Below are 19,226 nucleotides of genomic sequence, written 5' to 3'. Positions count from 1 at the left end.
TAAGGATGAAAACAATATTAATTACATGGAGGCATAATAAGTACCCAAGAATTGGTAGGAATGTAGCATATATAACTGAATATTGTATAGACATCTCTGGCACTCTATAAAGATCTATATTTATTTGTGCACTACCATCTACATGTTAATCTGTTCTTATTTTTCAAACCCTGGGGCTCGATCTCAGGTGAGGGAAACTACTTGTGGGCTCAATATGCACCAGGCTGGCATGCTGACACTCACCCATTCATGAATTGGGCCTTGTAGGCTGTGAGTTCAGATGCCAGCACTCACAAAAATTGAATCGTGGAGTAAGAAGCCCATGGTGACACATGTTTTCCTTTTCTGTGAAAGTCCTGGATGTCAGATGTGAAGTTTCATACATAGGCAAATCTATATCCTCTGTAATAAATGTAATAAATATTCCATGTGTAATAACAGTCAATAAAATAAATGGCAAATAGATGAATGAAACAAAAAATTTAATGAATAGCTACACTAAGCACAATATTGAGTCAACAGATGGGGCTCTATTTCAGGGCCTGGAAACTGGCTAGGAGCTGAATTGGCTGCTGTGCTTACTATCACCCATTCATGAACTTCTAGACCCTGAATTTAGATCCCAGCACTGCCAAAAGTATAATCTTGGAGTGAGAAGCTAAGCATGACATGTTTTCTTTTTCTTTGAAAGTGCTCAGTGTCAGGTAGGATGTATAATTTGGATGCAAATCTATATGCTATGTAATAGGATGTCATAAATGTAATAAATGTCATAGGTGGAATAATTGTCACTACAATAAATGATAAAGGGTTGAATTAGTGAATCATTCTAGATTAAATTAGATGCAACAATTATAGGAAGTGTATTAAGTTTTATTAATATTTTATTAAGCATTACCAGAATAAAAATTACATGGAGACATAATTAAATATCGAATTATAGGTAGTGACACATGATGCATAATTTAATTATATAAGACATCTGTCTCATTCTATAAAATATGTAAATATATATGTGTATATGTACATATATGATAAACAATAATGGGATATTGAGTAATTATTAATTAATGCTTTATTAATTGTTCAACTGGGACGCATCATTAAATGGAGACATAATTTAATATCTAATAATTGGCAGTAATCCCTGCAACTACTGCTGCCTCCTTCTTGCCCTCATCGCTGGCCTGTCAGTGCCAAAAAAGGCCTCCAGGAGAACCCCTCCACCCCTGCACCAATGTGTCCTGTACTTCCAATGACTCCTGGTGGTCAGTATGATCTACATGACCACAGAAGAGCATGAGGATATATGTTACACACAGACATGAAGAACTAGTATGATGGCTTGACCTTCATGGCCTCTGAAAATGGAGGTTTGACCTGCATAAGTTTTGCTTCACTATGAATTTTCTATTTTCACACTGAACACCATATACTTTCCTTGTGATTCCTTTATTGGTTTTTGTCTTATTCTCTCAAAACAAGTCTATTATCATAGGCTGATACTATGTCTCTGGTGATGGCACCAGCAGATCCAAGTGGAAAGGGAAGTGGGACATAGAGTACCCATCCTTTCCAAAAGAGTCCACCACAGGTCAGAAGAACAAGTCTTAGGAGAGTGGGCACAGCTGATGCTTCCCTCTCTGAAGCATGGCTCAAGTTTGGAGAGGGATTTCAGGACATCTGAAATATTGAATTATTGAAATATTGAATTATCTCCAAGACCAAAGAAACAACCACATCTAGTAATTGAGCTCACAAGTATACCATGGAGATCCAGTGAAAATGATCAATCAGATGAAGATAGGACACTGTTTAAAATACAGAGAAACAATGGGATTGGCACTATTGGCAGGAACAATTTGTGTACAGAAAGAAGATAGGGCCAAGGGAGATGAACTGCAGTTGATTGACTAGAAAATGGACAGTGACAGAGAAGAAACCAGTAAAGGCAATGAATGTGAAGATGGAGAGGGTGCCATGGAAATTTCAGATGGTGCTTCTAGTGCAAGTAGTTATTCTTTGGCAAGTGATAGTAGGAAACCTGAGCTTCCTAAGGCAGGACCTGACTTTATTGCCTAGCTGGACTAAAAGTGAAGATCCTCCTGCCTCACATTCCGGAGTTCTAGGATAACAGTCATGCATTACCACATTCCTGTTTGAAACATTTAACTTTCATGTTAGATTATTTCTTTTTCACCTGTGGCCTTTATAAGCCTGATTTCGACATTTTTGGACCTTGGCGTGAACATTTGTCTGGATTATGAGGAAACAATAATTATTCCAACAGTTTCCCATATTGAAACACCCACTCCTTGGGTACTTGTCAACTCACTGTGTTCATCTGGCCTGTGTGGAGATTGTCCATTCTGCTCTGGTCCTTAAGAGGTCTGCAAGATTCTCAGCTGTGTACTAGAAGAACACAGAGATGGAGAGTTTTAGATAGCAATGAGAAAAAAGAAATTTACTTCACTGAAACTCTATTATTTGCCTTATTTTTGCCTGTCATATTTACATTGCTCACAGTTTACATGCTTTTATGGTATAATGAAGTAATAACATTTATTTTCCTCAGCATTTAAGTTTAATTCTTTGTTTTCATTGAGACAAACTTCTAAGAAAGAACAACTAATCTCATGTTCATTTCCACAAATGGATGTTTTTATTTTCATATTCCCTTGTAAGACAATAATTCTTGGTGTGGCAAGTCAGGAAATAGAAATAGATTAAAATTTTAAACATGATACATTTATTTGTGATGTCAGTAAGCTTTGGAATTTTAGTCACTAAAATGTGTTTGACTACTACGTTTACTCTTGCCCACTCTGGTGAGAGCATCCTTAATTACTAAGTTATTAACAAGTGAATGGATTGCCAGACAAACTTTGAGAGTTTTTGTTTTCTTGGCAGACCATTAAACATTTCTTTAGAGGAAAAAATACCACACTATTTCTGCTCTTCATAGAGTCTACTATACTTCAGTTAATTCATCTGTAACTATTAGCATACAACTGAATGTATTTGCTTTTGGGTTTATTGGAACATTCTAGCAGCCACAAATAAGGGAAACCATGCAGCTTGTGTTCTCTGGGTCTGGATTACTTCCCATAATATAATTCTTTCCCAGTCTTTCCACATTATTACAAATGGTAGTCTATCATGCTCTCTGACGGATGAGTGGGATTTCTCTCTGTTTGTGTGTGTGTGTGTGTGTGTGTGTGTGTGTGTGTTCATACATACATTTATATATATGTATATATGTATATATGTACATATACACACATATATGTATATATATTTATATCTATATATACATATATGTATATAAAATGTGGTATACATGTATGTAACCTCATACATACATACATATATATGTATGTATGTAACCTCATACATACATACATATATATATATATATATATGTAACCTCATACATGTATACCACATTTTATTGATCCATTCACCATTTTAGGGTTTCCTGGGTACTGGAAAGTGAGAGACAGGAGCCTTATCCCTCTGTTTGTGGGAAGACATGAACTCTTGTAGCAACAGTCCTGAGCCTTGTTACCCTTTTTTATGGCCTGAAGTGGTAAAAGCTGATCGACAATTTGTTCACTTTTGCAATTCCTGGGGCCTGAACTCAGTGCCTGTGCACTGTCCCTAAGCATTTTTTGCTTAAAGCTAGCATACTAACACTTGAGCCACTGCAACACTTCCAGCTTTTTCTGGATATGTGGTTACTGAAGAATCAAACTCAGGGCTTCATGCATGCTAGGCAAGCACTCTACCACTAGGCCACCTTCCCAACCCAATATTTTATTTTTTAAAAAACTAACATGTAAAAGAAACAACTACATGAGCAACTGTATTACAGGAGGCAAGCTCCATGACTAGAACCATGACTTCCCTGGCCAGAAACCTGGGAGACCAGGCCTTTGCCACAAGTCTCCTGTGAGGTCAGCTTCCAACCACTGAGCATCATTTCATTGGCCTGAAAGGAAGGAGAGTGTTGAGATGTGAAACATGATGCAAGCAGACAGAGGAAGCCTCATCCCCCAATGTCAACAATGAGGATGGTTACTCACAAACCCCAGATCCTGTGGCACATGTGCTAGTAGACACTAATTATGAATTGTGTAGAGTCATGATCCAATGGGCAGATGGGTTGAGCTATTATGAGAAAGACATAACCTCATTCAGAATCATATGGACTCCAAAAATGTGAACTAGAAAAGGTCTACTTTGTGTTTGAGGTTATTGTTTTAACTTCCTTTATCTGCACTCTGTCCTCTAAAGTCAGCTCCCATGTGTGAACTCTTCATATGCAAGAAAATGAGCCATAAATAAGGCCAAGTAATTGTTAATCTTATGGAAGTGAGCCAGGCATAGAATGGCTGTCTGGGGTTTCTTTTCCTCTCTGAGTTACAAAAAGTGACTTGTTCCTGAGACAGAGCCCATGTTCTAATGGCTGAGCTATTACTGCTGGATATCAAATTTCACCATGTGGATATAACTATAAGAGACAAAGCAGCCAGGACTTTGATGTTCCCAAAATTATTGCCATGCTGAGTGAGTCTGACACATGACTTCGAATGACTGCATGAAGGAAGTGAACATTCTTTTGTTTTTACAACATGTAATAGTGTATAAATCGATACATCACTTTACACTGACTTTAATTTTGTCCCAGGTTTTCATTTTGGTTTCAGAGGAAAGTGTCTGGATTTACCATTCCAACAACAGGCTCCCAGATGCTCATGAAGGGTGAGGAGGGGAGAATGGGTCGAAATGATGACTTCCTTCTGTGTTTCCCTGGCAGTGCTGAAAATCAGACCCAGAGCTTCTGGGCTTCAGGTAAACAAGCAGTGGGTAGAGTCTCCCTTCTCAAGAGATGAAATCTTCATGAAAATTGCCCACAGGACACTACAGTTTCCACTGCTTTTTTACTTCCACGCAGTGCACATAGCACACGAACTAATGCTGGAGGGCACAGGTATGGCTGACTCACCACCCTTCAAGAGAGGCAAGAAGGATGAACACAGTGGCAGGGGACCTGTTCCTCAGCAGAAAGCCTTGCAAGGTTCTGAACATCACCCTAAGTGAGGCTGGCATTTGAGCACAGTCTTGGACAGATCATAAGCATCTGAAGAGTGTGGAATGTTCTGCTAATCCACAGGTTGACTAAGCAGCCTGTCCTTGGAGGAAAAGGATCTACTATAAGTAAACATTTATCAGAAATCTCACTAAACCTTGTTCTTTATATTAAGTCAGTTCTTCAAGGCAGACAAGTGAGAGTGGATAAAGGAGAAGGGCCCTAGGACCACTGCATTTTCCCATCTTAGAGCATCATTTTCTTTCTCAACATATAGTAGGGAAGCCACAGCCTAGTCCTGCTAGCCAATAGAAGTATATTCTCAATAGTATATGCCAATATGTTCAGGTCCAGATAACTCAGTGATAGTGGTTCCACTCTGTTCTCTCAGTAACTTCTCTTTTTTGAGATAGGGTCTAATCTAAGTAGGACTTTGGGCTAAGCTACCTTTGTATGCAGATCATAGGCATGTACCACCATGCCTAGTCTCATTACTTCTTTTTTGTTTTCTGCCCTTTGAAAGTCAGCCAATAGCTCTAACATCGTTCTCTTCCATTACATTCTATTCATGCCCTTATCTGGTTCTCTCCATCTGGTCTAACTGGAGCCATCTGTCTCTAGCCAGCACACTGTCATGGTGGTCCATCTTCCCAGCTAGCTCCATACACATCTGTTTGTTACTAGGGAGTCTTTCCTGACTTGTGCTTTTCACTTTTCCAAATGACTGGATGTGCAAGACAATAAAAGGAGTTCCTGAATTTTGCCAAGAGTGTGAATGACATGACTGATTCAAGGCTGTTAACCATTTTCTTTTCTTTTCTTTTCTTTCTTTCTTTTTTTTTTTGGTCCGGTTGTAGGGCCTGAACTCTGGGCCTGGGCGCTGTCCCTCAGCTCTTCAGCTCAAGGCTAGTGCTCTACCATTTGAGCCACAGAGCCACTTCTGGCTTTTTTTCTTTTTGCTTATGTGGTGCTGGGGAATCGAACCCAGGGCCTCATGCATGCAAGGCAAGCACTCTACCACTGAACCACCTTCCCAGCCCCTTGTTAACCATTTTCCACTTAAACACACAAGCAGTGGGCCAGGATTGGTGGCTCATACCTGTGATCTTAGCTAATAGGTAGGCTTAAATCTGGAGGATGGTGGCTCTGAGACCAGCCTAAGCAGAAAAGTCTTGAGATCCCACCTTCAAAATAATCGCAAAAGAAGGTCTGGAAGTATGGCTTACGGTGAGCATACAATATGAGCAAGAGCTGTCATAGTATAGGTCACCTTGTGCTGCTTGTAGCACAGGTCCTTTAGTCCCAGGTCTGTACTAATAACATCTCTTCAATTCCAACTTTGTGTATGTGTGTGTATGTGTACAACTTCACGTACTCATGCACTTGTTGTGTACACTGATAATATTAAGTTGCACGTGCTTATGTTGCAGAGACTTCAAACTAATTTTTATCTTTCCAAACACAATGAACCATCAAGAATTCTACCACTGTCAACATTCATTACAAAGATTCCACTTCCAAAATGCCATTTGGTTAGATGGTGTTTACCTATCCATATTTACTTAGTCTTTCCTCTAGTTGACCCTCATCCTCCCATACCATTGCACCTCCACACATTCCCCCAGATTATTGTTTACAATGATCTTAACATTTTCCTGGAAATAAGGATTCTTTAGTGGTAGAATTAGCATTTAATTGCTAGCAAGTCAGCTTCTTCAGTAATAACTCACAATGAGCTTAAAGATCTACCCTTAATCAGGTAGGGATAGGTGGACACAGCATAGTAAAATGGACAAAAAAGCATTTCAATGCCAGGTGGACCACTATGGGACCTGATGCGACACCATCATGTGCTAAACATGGACATCCCAGGTGAGGGCAGAATACTCTCTTGTACGTGTGGGACTCCTGGATATCAGGAAAGTAGGAGGCTGAGACCTGAGTCCAACCCTTACTCTTCTCAAATTGCTGGCAAAGTTTCAGAAAAACTCAGTAATCTGCCCAAGGAAGGTATGCTAGGCTACAGGTGAAGAAAGACAGGAGCCTAAAACGTGGCATGCAATTTCTGAGAATACACCTTCATACTTACTAAGAACTTATGAGCTTATAGAAATTGATTTGTTGTGGTCAGACAGTGTGGGTATGCAAGCCAAGGAGGGGACTGGCCACTTCCTTACAGTATCATCCTATAGTGACAAGAAGAGGAAAATAACCCCAAATGGGACTGCACTGGTCATCTACTTGATGTCAAAGTATTGGGGCTGAACAGTACTGAGTGTTAACCTGGACTGCTGGTCAGAGAGCTGGAAAAGTAGGGAGTAGGATGTGAATTGAATGATAAATAGAGGGATGGGTTGATGGAAAGAATTGTCAACTGCAACATCACATTCAGATCTACCAGAGATCTCTCATAAAGGGCCAGTACAGTCAACCATATGAACCCATTAGCACTGGTCATTCTTGTTTGCTAGCAATCACTTTCTGACTTATCAGACATACACACACACCCCAAATGGCCATGGTTTGGTGGACACAGAGGGCTAGAATATAAATGTCAGTAAATGCCTGACATGTTAGCAGAGAGTATCAAAGTTTAGCCACCCTGCATTGTTCATTCCCAAGATTCTCAGCCTGTTAGGTCCTTGTGGCAAACTCAGTGCTCCAATGGGAAGAGAAGCTGCCTCCAGGCCTCCCTTTCTTATCCTCCAGGTCTCAGAAGTCCCCAAAAGGCTGGTCTGGAGGTGTGGGGGAATAATGCAGGCAAAGCCCAAGTGTTGGAGACTCCAATTCATAGCAATGATAGGGTGCTGCAGAGCTCTGGATTGTGTTGTGCCTCCAAGGGAAGGAGGCACTGTTGGCACATGAGTGCATCAGGGCTTCCTGATCCTCCCTGCCCAACAGCAGCTGTTCTGGATTGAGCAGCACACTGGGATGGGTATGAGGTATGAGGCACCCTGGGGACAAGTACCCACCAGTAGAGGGATGGATAGGGCAGGTAAATCTACAGAGAACAGTGCCAGTACTGGGCAGCTGTGCTCTTTTATCAACTTCTCCACATTTCAGTTTTCAAAAACAACTTAGACTTTAGAGTAAGTTTCAACCTATGGAAAATTTACACAAGTGTGTTTCCCTCACTGCCCTAGCTCTCCCTTGATTCACATGTCATAAAACATGTTAATCAAAGTCAGAACATTTCCACTGAAGCCATAGTAGTCATTAAACACAAACCCCGTACCAACCTCAACATTGCCTCCTTCTGCCCTTCTCTCACTCAGGAGTCCATCTGGTCCTGCAGATCGTTGCTCTCCTCTCCTTTGAGGGGCCAAAGTTCCAACTAAACCTCCATCCTTGGCCATTGTGAGGGGTTCTGCTCAGCATTTGCTGTCTTGGTAAGCATAGATTGAGGGATGTCGATGGACTGTTCCTCTTTGGCAGGAGCCTACAGAGCAACAGATGCTGCAGCCATCTCAGTGAATCACACTGGGGCACCGAGGTCACCATGCTTAACCTTGTTCATGGTACTCGTGTTAGAACTCAGAGTATTGTACTTGCTAGGTAGGTGAGCTATATTCCTATTTTGTGCTGGTCATTTTTTAGTTATGGTCTTGCTTCCTATCCAGGTACATGCCTGGGCCTGGACTCACCTATTTTAAGCTTCCTGTTGTAGTGAAGTTGATATTAATTGATAGCTTAAGAGGAGATGTCACCCAGTTTTTGGCTTGGGATGGCCCTGAATAATGATCATCCAAATCTTAGCATCTTAAATAGTTAGGATTACACATGTGACTCCCAGCTCCAATGTGCCTTCCTTCTCAACCCTACCAACTCAGCAGTGACTGACAGCTTCCTCTCCTCAGTTACTCTTACCCTCTGGAATTTCAGAGAGGAGACACACATTTTCTTCTTCATTGTACTCTAATTGCTCCAAAGATTGCCTGAAATTGTACTATCTCCCCTCATTGTAGGCTCCCCAAGGAAGTGATACCCTTGGATACTGGATATTTCTACATGAGGAGGTAAACTTAGCTGTGAACCCCAAAGGGAGATCCTGTTACTTCAGCTGTGGGCTGTCAGTTCCTTCTGCAACTCCCTCAGCTACAGTCATTTTCCATGACACAATTGTCTTCCTGCACTCCCCACACTGATGGGTACAAAGACAGCATCATGCCAATTGGCCAGGTCAAACTATGGGACACTCAGTGGTGGAGCTGGAGGAGTTGCACTTGTCCCCTATCCAATCTGACATCCAGTCCCTCTCTTCAACAGAATTCAATCTTTGTGGATTCTCTTCTCTGCCAACACTCTCAGTCTGTCTCTAGAACTAAGGAACAAGGTATATGTAATTGAGAAAACACAAACACAATCTCTCATCATGAATGGACCAATTTAAATAGTGAAAAAATGAACCACAAAATTATACTGAACCCCTCTCCCTGCTTCTTTTATTTGTGCAAGTTTGCTCCCTAATTGCTTTTGTGTGTTTGTTGGGGAAGGTGTGTGGGTACGGGTGCGGGGGATATTGTGTATAATAGGACTTGAACTCAGGGCCTTTGGCTCTTAACCTAGCTCTTTTTGGTTCAAAGCTGGCACTCTACCATTCCAGCCACTGATCCCTAGTGGCTTTTTCCAGGCTAATTGCAATAAGAATCTCTTGGGTTTCTCTGCCTACAATGGCTTCAAACTGCAATTCTGGTATCAGCCTCCCAAAAGGCTAGTGTGTGAGCCACTAGTGCATGGCCTCCCACTGCCACTTTAAAAGGGCAGCTTTTAAAGTGAAGTAAAAGAAAATTCTTGATTGAAAACTGGGTATCAGTGTGATTTAGGTAAATCTGGAGGCTCCTCATGGGAGGAAAGGCCTTCTCCTGGGAAGTATTACAGCACTACATGAACCAAGTGGGTTTGATGAAATGTCCCCAGAGAACACACAAGATACCCTGAGTGAAACAACACCCAAAGCACAGGTTCTTAGGACATTGTCTAAAATAAGTTTTTAACCAAGGTGCTCACAGATGTGCCTCCCATATCCTTGGGAAAGATATCAGTAGAGCAGCCATCTGGATTCTGTCCTACGGGGGTACAAGGTGTTTGGAACCAAGCCTTTTCCTTGGTCCAAACCACATCACAAAGAGGCCATGTGGATGCTCCTAGTCCAATGGCTGGGCCTTTTACTGCTACAAAATTAGGCTTCTTAAACTGGATGAAAGTATTCACTAAGTTTCTAAAGTTAAAAAAGTACACAGGGAACAAGTAAAAACATTGCATATGTGAGCAGATGACAAAAATCTATTCTAGATTGGAAGTTGCCAAGCAGAAACTATGCAAATCATAAAAATTAAGATTTCTTAAAAAGCCTCCTCCCAGAAAAGGTAGATTGTGGATCTACCTGCTGCAGATTGTAAAGGCTTACCTACAGCCTGGATATTACACAGGTGTCGCTGCTACCACCAGTTGTAGGTGACATAGCCAGAAGGGCTTTCATATTTACAGTGGCTCTTGGCCACTCTGACTATTGCATATAGCATTTCCAACTTTCTCTCTTTGAAGACCCAAGGATCATACTGACTTTAGGGAGTTCTTGTATCCAAGAAAAGGGAAAATTCAGAGTGAACTTGGCACTAAGATTGTCTGGTACTGACTGAAGGGTTATTGACTAAGGGATATAACCTGCCCCTGCAAGGAGACTTTACACATTGAATTGGAAACACGTATTTTCTAAGGTCTTATAAACTGGACTAAATTAACTTATGGACATGGAGATAAGCTAATTTAAGACATAAGGTTGGAAATAAAGATCAGCAAGCATCTCAATGCCTGTATCCCATTATGTGTTGTTGGATGCTACTGCCACAGGAAATTGGAGAGCAAAGCAGACATGGGAGAGGGAGGCCTTTGCAGGGGACAAGACCTTGCCATAAAACACAACCAATGCTGTGCTGGAGTTTGTTTTATAGGCTTTGTAGTTCCAGGGAGGTTGATGCTATACTATATAGGGAATCTGCTTCTTCCTCCCCACCATACAGCTGATTCTGTTTTCAGAGGTAGTCTCTTGTTCTGATTTCACAGAGTAGATCAAAGCATAAACTTATACCTACATACATATAAAGTGATTCTTTATAGGTAGTTTGAGCCTGACCTTTGAAGAATAACTAAAACTTTTCATATACAGAGTTCTAAGCCAGAGCTTGACTGACAACAGCTATTGAGGCACTTCCTACTAGTTCCTCATCCTCTGAATACTATCAAGATGGAATATAGTGCTGCATCTCCCCTCCCCCTCCCTTCCCCCCCCCCCCCCCGTGCAAGTCCTGCAGTTGAATTCAGGGTCTTCTGCTTAGTTGGCTGGCACTTGAATACTTGAATCACACTTTCAGTCCTGTTTGTACTAATCATTGGAGGCTCAATTTTAACAGACTTTTCTAATTGATCTGGTCTTAACACAAATCCTCTGGATGTATCTCAGACTTTTGAGTAGCTAGAATTACAGATGTGAGTCACTGCTTCCAGCTAGATTATATTGTAAGGAGGGAGGTTGGGAGGTTTGTAAGGAACACAGGAGAACAGGGCTTGCAGATGCAGCAGATTCCAGCAACTGGTGTGAGGTGTAGTCCATTAGGTGAGGCCAACCTCATCTCAGCCTTGCCAATTGTCCCCAAGGTAAGTAATGTTTTGCATTATGCAAGAATTGATCCTTTAAAAGAATAAGCCACACTAATATCTAAGGTTTCTAAATGAGATGGCCCAAGGCATTATTCGAAAGCTCACAATGGAGTTTAACAATAAAGCTGTGGTACATGAAAACATAAGAATAAAAAAACTGTCCATGATTCCATGCTTCTCCCATGATATATTTGTACATACATAAAAAAATTCTCATCTCAAGCCCAAAGAAACACAGGTCCCATGGTTTCCCTTATTTGCAATGACTAGTATATGTCTGAGACAAGCAGAAATGTTCAGAGGAGTTGATGTTAGGTGAAATGAATCCCAAGATAAGGACTCATATTTTTTCTTTCTTGCTATTGTTTTAAACATATTTATAAGATGATTGTTTTGTGGTTTTTTATGTCCCTCCTCCTCAGTATAATCCCTGTTTTCACTGTATTTGATGTTGCTATAATTTGTGGAGGGGAAGGGAAAAAACAAATTGTTTAAACAGGGATACAGGTGGACCCATTGCAACAATGAGATGTACAAGACGTTATGTCAAAAAATGAATTTTACAACTCTGGCATGGTATGGGGAGGGAGATGGGACGGGATGGCAAGGGGAAACAAAGGAGGAGGGAACAATGCTTGATAAGAAATGTACTCATTTGGGCTGGGAAGGTGGCTCAGTGGTACAGAGATTGCCTTGCATGCATGAGGCTCTGGGTTTGATTCCTCAGCACCACAGAAGCAGAAATAAAAAGCTGGAAGTGGTGCTGTGGCTCAAGTGGTTGAGCGCTAGCCTTGAGGTGAAGAGCTGAGGGACAGCGACCAGGCCCAGAGTTCAGGCCCATGACCGGACTCCCCACCCCCCAAAAAAAGAAATGTACTCATTACCTTGCTCGTGTAATTGTAACCCCTCTGTACTACATTTTCAAGATTAAAAAAAATTCTGGTTTCAAAGTCTTTGAGGAAAATCAATACCAGGATTTCAATAGGATTGATACATTGTTTTATAACTGGAATTTCAATTTTTGCCTGGAATGATAATAATGTCAAATAAAATTATGTCTCTATTTCAGAGGTCCATGCTAAATTCATCAGCAGCCCTGCTCAGAGGAAGGGTGCAATGATGATGTGTAAACTCATTTGTAAACATGAGTTGAACAGAAACTCAGTTTGTTAAAACACAGCCACCCACCAAATCTTTGTAGAAATGACCTGTCAGGAGAGACCTCTCCAGTCCACAAAGCTGTATGATCATGAACTACAAAAATCCAGCGGCAGTGTGGCTAGTGGTAGGAAATCATGATGGACCTAAAGAGGAAATGTGTACAGTTTTGTTAAGTATACATGCGGTTGTGTTTGCTAGCCATTGGGCTTGAACATAGGGCCTGTGCACTGTCTCTGAGCCTCTCTGTGCTCAAGGCTAGTGTTCTACCAACTAAATCCCAACACCACTTCCAGCTTTTTCTTAGTAGTTTATTGGAGATAAGAGTCTCATGGACTTTCTTGTCTCAGCTGGCTTCAAACTGCAATCCTCAGATTTCATCCCCCTGAGTAGCTAGGATTACAGGCATGAACCAGCAGGCCCCTGGTTTTTATACTTATCTTTTAAAACTTAATATTAAAGCCCATAAACATTAATAGGTGTACAATGCAGCATACTCAATTTGTATTTGTTCCCACTGGATTATCTGTGAACTGAGTTAAAGGCTGTCTTAGATATGGAAGGGAAGGAAAGATTTTCCACAAAGTTAGTTTTTGAAGACATTATTATTCAATAGAATTCCTTCTGAGAAGACACTTGACAAGATCAGATATTAGGTCAAACCCTCATGGAAGGGTGTAGGAATTGTCTGGGGAAACCAGGCAACAAAATTTGAATTAGGAGGTAGTGTGCTTCCTTCCTCAGCTTACTCAGCTTTATTATCTGAAGAAGAAAGGAATGAGTAGGAAGAGGTCAAGTTCTAGGGCCAGTTTACGGGTTTGTTTTGTTCTCTCTCCAAATCCTGTAATATAGGAGTGCTGAGTAATAGCCTCTTCCTTTGGAAAGTCTGCACATTATCTCACTCTATCATGAGAGGAGACCTCACTTCTGTGGAGATAAGCTTGCTCTTGGGTCCTTCAGACACATAGTATGCAGACATCAAAAGTCCAATGCTATAAAGGGAACCCAAGATACTCAGTTTTATCAATGATGTAAGGGCCATTTCATGACAATGAATCTGCAAACTGGGTATCATCAATTCCAATAGTGGAAATAGCAGCCCTGGACAGTGGATGATGTAAGATGTTAATTGATTTCCATTATCACTTCCCTTTCCTTCCATTCTGAATATTTGCCACAATGAAGATCTTTGCCTCAAAAAGTTTAAGGAATTTGAGTCATGATACCACAGAAACAAGCAAAAATACAATACATAGAAATATTGTTTTGTGTAATGTCCCTCATAGGCATATAAAGTTAATTTAAATAAACTGAGTAAGAGAAAGGTTAAGTGAAACTGCTTTAAATAAGTAGTTTTTTCTGATTCTCCCATATTCCATTAAGCAAAATTATCGCTGATAAAAATACGTTTACTCAAAGCAGCAGCAATGCAGGTTTCACAGAAGCACAATGTTTCAGTTTCCTATAATATCAGCTGAGCCTTCTGTGGGATCTAGGAGAAGGACATGGCATAGGGAGGCTGGGAGAAGTAATAGGAGTGAGGATCTGATGAAAACAATCATCTAAAATCACCTAAAAGTGCATGAGATGAGGTTTCTACTTAAATATCTGTATCTATCTTTTCTCTTTCTCTAATCCCAGTACTACAAGCCTCAGCCACTGTCAAGGGCAGAGACTGGACACCTGAGGAGGGAGAAGACTGGAGAGCAGCAAGATTGGTAAGAAAAGCTCTAAGATACATAAGAGAGGACTCAGGTGGTCTCACAGAAGATGTACAAAGTCACCACTGAAGACAATGGTATGTGTGTGTGTTTCTGTGTATGTGTGTGCATATGTGTGTGTGTGTGTGTGTGTGTAAAAAGTGAGGCTTAAAGACATGCAACATATCCTGAACTATGATTTAACAATGAGCAGTGTCTACACTTTGATATGAGGTTCTGATAGTCTAGAGCAGAATTATGTCCACTGATGAAGGTTTATAATTTCAAGTCAAGTAAGAAGGCAATGCCTTCTAGCACCACATCTGAGAACTCAGAATAATAATGGGATTATAATATTTCAAACCATAGGTATGTTATTTTGGGGAATAACAGAGATGGGGGGGACTGAGATCCAAGGCTAGTCTAGGCAAAGTTTTAGCAAGCAGACCTTATCTCAACAAATTATTCTGGCTAGGTGGTTCATTCCTGAAATCCCAGCTCTGTGGGAGGTGTATGTGAGGGAAGAGCAAAGCCCAAAAATTACTTAAAATACTTAAAGCAAGATGGGGGCAGGAGGTGTGGTTGAATGCATGCCTAGCATGTATGAGGCTTTGAGTCCAATCAAACCATAATACTATTAAAACAACCCAACAGATGTAAGATGTGTTCATTAGCTGATTCAGCTTTTTTCCTCTCTACTAGAAATATTTAGAATTCGGGGAAGCATAGGAGAAGTGTACAGCACAAGTACCATGCAGCTGTACATTATCTATACAGCACTCTTAGCCAACATGCCGAGCACTTGCTGGGTTTCAGTTGTTGGCCTCTGATAAGCAGTCATTAATGTCAGACTCATAGAAAGAGCAGATGAGTTAATTGAGTCAACTGACTTAAATGACTGACATTGAAGCCTATGCAGGGCTGTGATCTTCAGTTCTAGTACTTGGAAAACTAACCCCAACCCCGATGCAAACACATTGGCTCTGCAAACCTGATTGCATCTGCCATCTTGGTGCCTTTTCTCTTTCTATCATCGGTGAGATGGTCTATGAAGTAAATTAAGTCCAGGCCACAATAGAAGATGCTGCCGGGTGCACTGAGATAGACCTGCTGTCATTGGCAGTGGCTGTTTTCAGGGCACTCAGGACTTCTTTTATCACCAGGAAGTCACCATAAGTTCCAATGATAAGGACCACTTTGGGTACAGACTATTATAAGCATTTTAAAGACCCCTCTGTATGGTATTTTCACAATAATAATCATAATAATAAAAAGAAAGCCTTTGTTTCTCTGAAGGTTACAAGAAATGGGTATTTCTGCAGTTTGAACAGCAGGTGGCACTTTTAACTACTTTACAAGTGAGTCCAGTCTGTTGTTTTTGTTATTGTTGTTGCTAATTTAGCTTAGGATAGAAACCTAAATGATATGGTGAGAGGGCAAAAAATCATTTAAAATGATCTTGGAAACATTAAAAAACCTCACCAGTGAAGAGATTGCAGTCTAAAAATGTACCAAAAATCAAGCCCTGAACTGCTTGTTCTGTATGAGTGTAGCTAGCACACAGACCTTCTGTAGGTAGCTTTCCTTGTCTGGAACAACCTACTCAAGCTGTGTACAAAGGAAAAGAAACAACACTAGAACTTAAAATTTGGAAATGCCCAGTGCAAGTTGAGATGTATGCATTTCCAGAGCCTTCCTAGCACTAGGGGCTTTTGAAAAACAATCTCTTCAACAACAATCTCCTTGGCCTTTGCAAGCTGCCTTTTCAGGTATTAGTCAATATGCATACATAGAAAGCCCCCTTGCTGTGTGCTCTGCCACAACACTAAGACCATCAGTGTTGTAGGATGATAGGGAAACTTTTCCCAGAACAGAATGCAGCCATTGTTATGTTTAGCAAACAATTAACCTGTCAAACTGGGCGCCAGTGGCCCTTGACTATAAACCCAGCTACTCAGGAGGCAGAGATCTGAGTATGCCAGTAAAAAACCAGCTTGGGAAGGATAGGCCTTGAGACACTTATCTCCAAGAAACCACCAGAAAACTGGAAGTGGCACTGTGGCTCAAGTGATAGAGAGCTATACTTGAGCTGAAGAACAGAGAGACAGCCCCTAGGCCTAGAGTTCAAGTCCCATGACCAACAAAATAAAGAAAAAGAAAGAAGGAAGGAAAAAAGAAAGAAAGAAAGAAAGAAAGAAAGAAAGAAAGAAAGAAAGAAAGAAAGAAAGAAAGAAAGAAAGAAAGAAAGAAAGAAAGAAAGAAAGAAAGAAAGAAAGAAAGAAACCTGTCATGATGAGAGATATGGCAAAGCTCAAGCCTTTGCAGATAAAGACATCCTGACCTGGGAGATGGCTCAAAAACAGAGGCACTGTTACCTTCTCCTGGTAAGAACCAAAGCTCCCACTGGAGCCCATACCATTAGAATAGAGCAGATGCCCAGCACATGCCTACAGCCCCAAGTCAGTGTGGCCAGAGTGATTAGCAGCCAAGCTTCCAAGTCCCCTTTGATTCCTGCCTCCTGGGCACATTGTGGGCCAGCTCAGAAGGAGGTTTCAGAAGAGCATAAAGAGCCATGAAGCAAAGCAGTCATGTAGAAACGCAAAGCACATGACTCTCACCTCTGGGATTCCAGAGTTATTCTCAGATTATTTTGTGGATAAGAAGATGTGAGTGAATCATCTTGCTTCCTGAAAAATATCTCTGTATAGGTAGGCACTCTTTGCCTCACACTGAAATGCAACCACTTGTCCAAAGGCTGGTCTCATCTGTGGCCAATAAATTTCCTTTTCCCAGCCATCACCCCTTTAACAGACATCTGTATGTTGGCTGATAGCACATCCATGAATGGAGATGTACCTGTGAAGGGTTTGAAACCATAGTGGTCCTTGATGTCCTATCACCATTTCTCTCCCACTGTCATCTCAGAATTAGACCAGAAGCTGGTTGCAATCACAGCACATATCAACACAAGACTGTCAATACCAGAACCTTGTCAAAGTCTACTTTAAAGATACCTTTCAGTTTCAATCTATGTCTGACAGAGTATCTACCCCCTACTTTTTTGGTCTAGGATATGTGCAGCTATAAACTAGGAGACTTTTAGAGAATAAGATTAGAGAGAATGGGTCTCCTGGACAGGATCTGCTATAGGTATGACAAGTTGGAAGGAAAAAGGAAACAGCATAAGGAAATATCATTAACATGGCCAAAGTGGTCAAAAGACATCTCTCCAATGCAAGAATGTCTCTTCTTGTCAGGCCATGGCCTGGTATGGTGGTGCCACTTTACACTCTGGTCCCATTAGAGTAACATAAATGTCATGGCTTCTTCCTTCCACGGCCTAGGCTGACTACCAGAGGTTAATTCCCTGTTTCTACCTCTGCTTTCTAAAAGGGTACACACATCAAGGGGCTTTCTTCTTCCCCCCTACAAATATTCTACCAATGTTCCCTCATTTCACAACTCCTCATTGCCAATCTGGGTGCTGCTTTTCTATGAGTCCTAATGTATCCTCTCCTGAGCCTAACATTTGTTGCCTTTCCTCCTTTTGGTGCTGGGGACTGAACTGAGAGTCATGTGTTTGCCAGGGATGTACTCTACCACTGAGCTGCATCTTCACCTCTGAACTTTGTTTATCATACTTGTCAAGAACTCTATTAAGTATTTGATACAATTACTAAGGTACATGAGAATAAGGGAGATGCTACACTTAGCAATTGGACAAAAAATCACCTATCTATAGGAATCACCTCCACATTAGCTTGTGTGGCAATGAATGCAGAGCTCTGGCTAGGAGAAAACAAAAGTCATGCCTGAAAAATACATGGTGGTCTACTGGTAAAATTATCAACAGGAGTTTTCTAAGGAGTGAGGCATGAGTCATTAATTATGAACCAAGAACTACTTCTTCAAAAGTGTAAAGAAACAAGCCAAAGCCACCAGAAAAGACTCATGAAAAGACTCATAAATGAGTACTTAAGAGAAAACAATAATGTTCTTAGTCAAACACTGGTAGATAGGATGGGTGGTGCCTCCATCACAGCTTGGCCTCAATCCTTAACCCACTGAGGAATGAGAGTTCCTTGGCCAGGCCTGCCTTCAGTTCTGACCCAGCAACCTTAGAAGATTTGGGGTCATCCAACCTGGTCAGTTCTAGGACTAGAGTCCTAGGGGAGTCAACACTTACTCCCTAGGACTCCCACAATGGAAGCTATTTGCACTTTGATCTCCCTGGGGCAAGGACACAAAACCTCCTTCTAGTCATAGATCACTCTCTGGGACAGTTTTACTTTCTAATGAGTGAGACCAGCTTGGCTTAAAGATCTCTATCCCACCCCTCCCTACCCTACCCCAACCTCAGGCCTGGTAGAGGAAAACTTACGGAACTTACCATCTCCCTACTTTACTAGCAACAAGGGACTTGCACCTCACCCAGAAGTACCTTTTCCTTAGAGCTTTCTATAATTTGCCATATTCCCATAGCCCTGTTTCTGAAGAAAAAGGTGCTCTTACAGGTTATTGGTGGCCATGGAGGAATGCTTGGCACAGACAACCTGCCTGGAGCCTCACTGAAAGAAGAGTGAAAGATTCTGGCAAAAAGAACCAGTGACTGATTTGGC

The 19,226-nt window shown here is 41.2% G+C and overlaps 1 pseudogene; it reads right to left on the bottom strand.

The window, feature by feature from the left end:
- Positions 1–2,401: 2,401 nt before the first annotated feature.
- On the bottom strand, positions 2,402–17,449 carry LOC138826295 (chromodomain Y-like protein; annotated as a pseudogene).
- Between the last annotated feature and the right edge of the window lie 1,777 nt (positions 17,450–19,226).

This window comes from Dipodomys merriami, unplaced genomic scaffold, assembly GCF_024711535.1.
Source record: "Dipodomys merriami isolate MVZ:Mamm:240054 unplaced genomic scaffold, mDipMer1.0.p SCAF_141, whole genome shotgun sequence".
Taxonomy (NCBI): Eukaryota; Metazoa; Chordata; class Mammalia; order Rodentia; family Heteromyidae; genus Dipodomys; species Dipodomys merriami.
This window is presented reverse-complemented; position numbering and strand designations above follow the sequence as displayed.